The sequence below is a fragment of the Paramormyrops kingsleyae genome, chromosome 6 (assembly GCF_048594095.1).
Source record: "Paramormyrops kingsleyae isolate MSU_618 chromosome 6, PKINGS_0.4, whole genome shotgun sequence".
In the NCBI taxonomy this organism is placed as follows: Eukaryota; Metazoa; Chordata; class Actinopteri; order Osteoglossiformes; family Mormyridae; genus Paramormyrops; species Paramormyrops kingsleyae.
Genome location: NC_132802.1, coordinates 41,004,788 through 41,011,538, shown reverse-complemented (window position 1 = coordinate 41,011,538; position 6,751 = coordinate 41,004,788).

Here is a 6,751-nt window from a genome sequence, read left to right as displayed (position 1 = left end):
CTGACCATGTCCATCACATTATGACCGCAGCCTACCTGAGTGCTGCTGCTGACCGTGTCCATCACATTATGACCGCAGCCTACCTGAGTTCTGCCGCTGACCGTGTCCATCCCTTTATGACCACAGTCTACCTGAGTGCTGCCGCTGACCATGTCCATCACTTTATGACCACAGTCTACCTGAGTGCTGCTGCTGACCGTGTCCATCACTTTATGACCACAGTCTACCTGAGTTCTGCTGCTGACCGTGTCCATCCCATTATGACCGCAGTCTACCTCAGTGCTGCTGCTGACCGTGTCCATCCCTTTATGACCGCAGTCTACCTCAGTGCTGCCGCTGACCATGTCCATCCCTTTAGGACCAGTCTACCTGAGTGATGCTGCTGACCGTGTCCATCCCTTTATGACCAGTCTACCTGAGTGCTGCCGCTGACCGTGTCCATCCCTTTATGACCACAGCCTACCTGAGTGCTCCTGCTGACCGTTTCCATCCCTTTATGACCACAGCCTACCTTAGTGCTCCTGCTGACCGTGTCCATCACTTTATGACCACAGTCTACCTGAGTGCTGCTGCTGACCGTGTCCATCACTTTATGACCAGTCTACCTGAGTTCTGCTGCTGACCGTGTCCATCCCATTATGACCGCAGTCTACCTCAGTGTTGCTGCTGACCATGTCCATCCCTTTTTTGACAGCAGTCTACCTCAGTGCTGCCGCTGACCATGTCCATCACATTATGACCAGTCTACCTGAGTGCTGCCGCTGACCATGTCCATCCCTTTATGACCACAGTCTACCTGAGTTCTGCCACTGACCGTGTCCATCCCTTTATGACCACAGTCTACCTGAGTTCTGCCACTGACCGTGTCCATCCCTTTATGACCACAGCCTACCTGAGTGCTGCCGCTGACCGTGTCCATCCCTTTATGACCAGTCTACCTGAGTGCTGCCGCTGACCGTGTCCATCCCTTTATGACCGCAGTCTACCTGAGTGCTGCCGCTGACCGTATCCATCCCTTTATGACCCCAGTGTACCTGAGTTCTGCCGCTGACCGTGTCCATCCCTTTATGACCAGTCTACCTGAGTGCTGCCGCTGACCGTGTCCATCCCTTTATGACCGCAGCCTACCTGAGTGCTGCTGCTGACCATGTCCATCACATTATGACCGCAGCCTACCTGAGTGCTGCTGCTGACCATGTCCATCACATTATGACCGCAGCCTACCTGAGTTCTGCCGCTGACCGTGTCCATCCCTTTTTGACCACAGTCTACCTGAGTGCTGCCGCTGACCGTGTCCATCCCTTTATGACCAGTCTACCTGAGTGCTGCCGCTGACCGTGTCCATCCCTTTATGACCGCAGCCTACCTGAGTGCTGCTGCTGACCGTGTCCATTACTTTATGACCAGTCTACCTGAGTGCTGCCGCTGACCGTGTCCATCCCTTTATGACCGCAGTCTACCTTAGTGCTGCCGCTGACCGTGTCCATCCCTTTATGACCGCAGCCTACCTGAGTGCTGCTGCTGACCGTGTCCATCCCTTTATGACCAGTCTACCTTAGTGCTGCCGCTGACCGTGTCCATCCCTTTATGACCGCAGTCTACCTTAGTGCTGCCGCTGACCGTGTCCATCCCTTTATGACCGCAGCCTACCTGAGTGCTGCTGCTGACCGTGTCCATCCCTTTATGACCAGTCTACCTTAGTGCTGCCGCTGACCGTGTCCATCCCTTTATGACCAGTCTACCTGAGTGCTGCCGCTGACCGTGTCCATCCCTTTATGACCGCAGTCTACCTTAGTGCTGCCGCTGACCGTGTCCATCCCTTTATGACCAGTCTACCTTAGTGCTGCCGCTGACCGTGTCCATCCCTTTATGACCGCAGTCTACCTTAGTGCTGCCGCTGACCGTGTCCATCCCTTTATGACCAGTCTACCTTAGTGCTGCCGCTGACCGTGTCCATCCCTTTATGACCGCAGCCTACCTGAGTGCTGCTGCTGACCGTGTCCATCCCTTTATGACCAGTCTACCTTAGTGCTGCCGCTGACCGTGTCCATCCCTTTATGACCGCAGCCTACCTGAGTGCTGCCGCTGACCGTGTCCATCCCTTTATGACCACAGTCTACCTGAGTGCTGCCGCTGACCGTGTCCATCCCTTTATGACCAGTCTACCTGAGTGCTGCCGCTGACCGTGTCCATCCCTTTATGACCAGTCTACCTTAGTGCTGCCGCTGACCGTGTCCATCCCTTTATGACCGCAGCCTACCTGAGTGCTGCCGCTGACCGTGTCCATCCCTTTATGACCAGTCTACCTGAGTGCTGCCGCTGACCGTGTCCATCTCTTTTTGACCACAGTCTACCTGAGTTCTGCCGCTGACCGTGTCCATCCCTTTATGACCACAGTCTACCTGAGTGCTGCCGCTGACCGTGTCCATCCCTTTATGACCAGTCTACCTGAGTGCTGCCGCTGACCGTGTCCATCCCTTTATGACCAGTCTACCTGAGTTCTGCCGCTGACCGTGTCCATCCCTTTATGACCACAGTCTACCTTAGTGCTGCCGCTGACCGTGTCCATCCCTTTATGACCAGTCTACCTGAGTGCTGCCGCTGACCGTGTCCATCCCTTTATGACCACAGCCTACCTGAGTGCTGCCGCTGACTATGTCCATCACATTATGACCGCAGCCTACCTGAGTGCTGCCGCTGACCGTGTCCATCTCTTTTTGACCACAGTCTACCTGAGTTCTGCCGCTGACCGTGTCCAACCCTTTATGACCACAGTCTACCTGAGTGCTGCCGCTGACCGTGTCCATCCCTTTATGACCAGTCTACCTGAGTGCTGCCGCTGACCGTGTCCATCCCTTTATGACCAGTCTACCTGAGTGCTGCCGCTGACCGTGTCCATCCCTTTATGACCGCAGTCTACCTTAGTGCTGCCGCTGACCGTGTCCATCCCTTTATGACCGCAGTCTACCTTAGTGCTGCCGCTGACCGTGTCCATCCCTTTATGACCGCAGCCTACCTGAGTGCTGCTGCTGACCGTGTCCATCCCTTTATGACCAGTCTACCTTAGTGCTGCCGCTGACCGTGTCCATCCCTTTATGACCGCAGTCTACCTTAGTGCTGCCGCTGACCGTGTCCATCCCTTTATGACCGCAGCCTACCTGAGTGCTGCTGCTGACCGTGTCCATCCCTTTATGACCAGTCTACCTTAGTGCTGCCGCTGACCGTGTCCATCCCTTTATGACCAGTCTACCTGAGTGCTGCCGCTGACCGTGTCCATCCCTTTATGACCGCAGTCTACCTTAGTGCTGCCGCTGACCGTGTCCATCCCTTTATGACCGCAGCCTACCTGAGTGCTGCTGCTGACCGTGTCCATCCCTTTATGACCAGTCTACCTTAGTGCTGCCGCTGACCGTGTCCATCCCTTTATGACCGCAGTCTACCTTAGTGCTGCCGCTGACCGTGTCCATCCCTTTATGACCGCAGCCTACCTGAGTGCTGCTGCTGACCGTGTCCATCCCTTTATGACCAGTCTACCTTAGTGCTGCCGCTGACCGTGTCCATCCCTTTATGACCGCAGTCTACCTTAGTGCTGCCGCTGACCGTGTCCATCCCTTTATGACAGCAGCCTACCTGAGTGCTGCCACTGACCGTGTCCATCCCTTTATGACCGCAGCCTACATGAGTGCTGCCGCTGACCGTGTCCATCCCTTTATGACCGCAGTCTACCTGAGTGCTGCCGCTGACCGTGTCAATCTCTTTATGACCATAGTCTACCTGGCTGCTGCCGCTGACCGTGTCCATCCCTTTATGACCGCAGCCTACCTGAGTGCTGCCGCTGACCGTGTCCATCCCTTTATGACCGCAGCCTACCTGTGTGCTGCCGCTGACCGTGTCCATCCCTTTATGACCGCAGCCTACCTGAGTGCTGCCGCTAACCGTGTCCATCCCTTTATGACCGCAGCCTACCTGAGTGCTGCTGCTGACCGTATCCATCTCTTTATGACCACAGTCTACCTGAGTGCTGCCGCTGACCGTGTCCATCCCTTTATGACCGCAGTCTACCTGAGTGCTGCCGCTGACCGTGTCCATCCCTTTATGACCACAGCCTGCCTGAGTTCTGCCGCTGACCGTGTCCATCCCTTTATGACCGCAGCCTACCTGAGTGCTGCCGCTGACCGTGTCCATCCCTTTATGACCGCAGCCTACCTGAGTGCTCCCGCTGACCGTGTCCATCCCTTTATGACCGCAGCCTACCTGAGTGCTGCCACTGACCGTGTCCATCCCTTTATGACCGCAGCCTACCTGAGTGCTGCCGCTGACCGTGTCCATCCCTTTATGACCGCAGTCTACCTGAGTGCTGCCGCTGACCGTGTCAATCTCTTTATGACCACAGTCTACCTGAGTGCTGCCGCTGACCGTGTCAATCTCTTTATGACCACAGTCTACCTGGCTGCTGCCGCTGACCGTGTCCATCCCTTTATGACCGCAGCCTACCTGAGTGCTGCCGCTGACCGTGTCCATCCTTTTATGAGCGCAGCCTACCTGTGTGCTGCCGCTGACCGTGTCCATCCCTTTATGACAGCAGCCTACCTGAGTGCTGCTGCTGACCGTATCCATCTCTTTATGACCGCAGCCTACCTGTGTGCTGCCGCTGACCGTGTCCATCCCTTTATGACCAGTCTACCTTAGTGCTGCCGCTGACCGTGACCATCCCTTTATGACCAGTCTACCTGAGTGCTGCCGCTGACCGTGTCCATCCCTTTATGACCACAGCCTACCTGAGTGCTGCTGCTGACCGTGTCCATCCCATTATGACCACAGTCTGCCTGAGTTCTGCTGCTGACCATGTCCATCTCTTTATGACCACAGTCTACCTGAGTGCTGCCGCTGACCGTGTCCATCCCTTTATGACCAGTCTACCTGAGTGCTGCCGCTGACTGTGTCCATCCCTTTATGACCAGTCTACCTGTGTTCTGCTGCTGACCGTGTCCATCCCTTTATGACCAGTCTACCTGAGTGCTGCTGCTGACCGTGACCATCACATTATGACCCCAGCCTACCTGAGTGCTGCTGCTGACCGTGACCATCCCTTTATGACCAGTCTACCTGTGTTCTGCTGCTGACCGTGTCCATCCCTTTATGACCAGTCTACCTGTGTTCTGCTGCTGACCGTGTCCATCCCTTTATGACCAGTCTACCTGTGTTCTGCTGCTGACCGTGTCCATCCCTTTATGACCAGTCTACCTGTGTTCTGCTGCTGACCGTGACCATCCCTTTATGACCAGTCTACCTGAGTGCTGCTGCTGACCGTGACCATCCCTTTATGACCAGTCTACCTGTGTTCTGCTGCTGACCGTGTCCATCCCTTTATGACCAGTCTACCTGTGTTCTGCTGCTGACCGTGACCATCCCTTTATGACCAGTCTACCTGAGTGCTGCTGCTGACCGTGACCATCCCTTTATGACCAGTCTACCTGTGTTCTGCTGCTGACCGTGTCCATCCCTTTATGACCAGTCTACCTGAGTGCTGCTGCTGACCGTGACCATCCCTTTATGACCAGTCTACCTGTGTTCTGCTGCTGACCGTGTCCATCCCTTTATGACCAGTCTACCTGAGTGCTGCTGCTGACCGTGTCCATCCCTTTATGACCGCAGTCTACCTGAGTGCTGCTGCTGACCGTGACCATCCCTTTATGACCAGTCTACCTGTGTTCTGCTGCTGACCGTGTCCATCCCTTTATGACCAGTCTACCTGTGTTCTGCTGCTGACCGTGTCCATCCCTTTATGACCAGTCTACCTGTGTTCTGCTGCTGACCGTGTCCATCCCTTTATGACCAGTCTACCTGAGTGCTGCTGCTGACCATGTCCATCTCTTTATGACCACACCTGAGTGCTTGTCAAGTTGTCCCTTTTCCTTTTGTGCAATTTCCCCAACTTGAAAGGAATAACAACATCCACTTGGAGGTATAACTGGATTCCACTCGACAGACTAAGCAAACCCACTATTTCTTTTATCCTTATTTTCCTTTTATTTGGATCTCAGCAAGGTAACCAATGTTGCCACCAGATAACGTAGTCAGGTAGAAAACCTTTAAGCAAAAAAGAAAAGAAATAGACCCCAAACTATTACATACATGTTAAGTCGCGGGCAGTGGAGGAGCCCCTTAAGGCCACACATGACCGATTACAACAAGAGTTTGCTGGGAACAATCCAGTCCTCTATCTGACTCAGGCTGATGAGTCCAATCACTGAGGTTTCACTACAGTTCATTTGCTAGTAGGCGTGAATAGTACAGGTGAGGGATGGGTTTGTTTGGCCCAGGTAATGATCACATGGGCTGCTGATAGAGCATGGGAGGCTGAGGACCCTGACCGCTACGGGGCGCGGGTGCAAGAACTGACTGTAACTGCTCTGCAGTGTCGACGAAGCCCTGATAACTGTACTTATTCTGCTGTGTCCTGTCCATCGGACACACATGTGAGGGCGAAGGGGAAGACCCTGCCTGAGGATGGCTTGGCTGTCATCCCTGTGAATGAGACTGTGTGTTTCCGTCTGTTTAATTCGGCCCAGTCGCTATCCCCTTCCTCCCCACCTCTGCACTGTAGGGCTTATGTCAACTTCTCTGTCCTTGGTGATGTCTTGCTAGTGGCACCACCACGTTCTGCTTTTATCTGTGGCCACACAGACTCTCTTAAGGGTTACATTGTTTTGTCTCTTTCGGCGGCGGAGGTTGATTGGTATTGTTATCT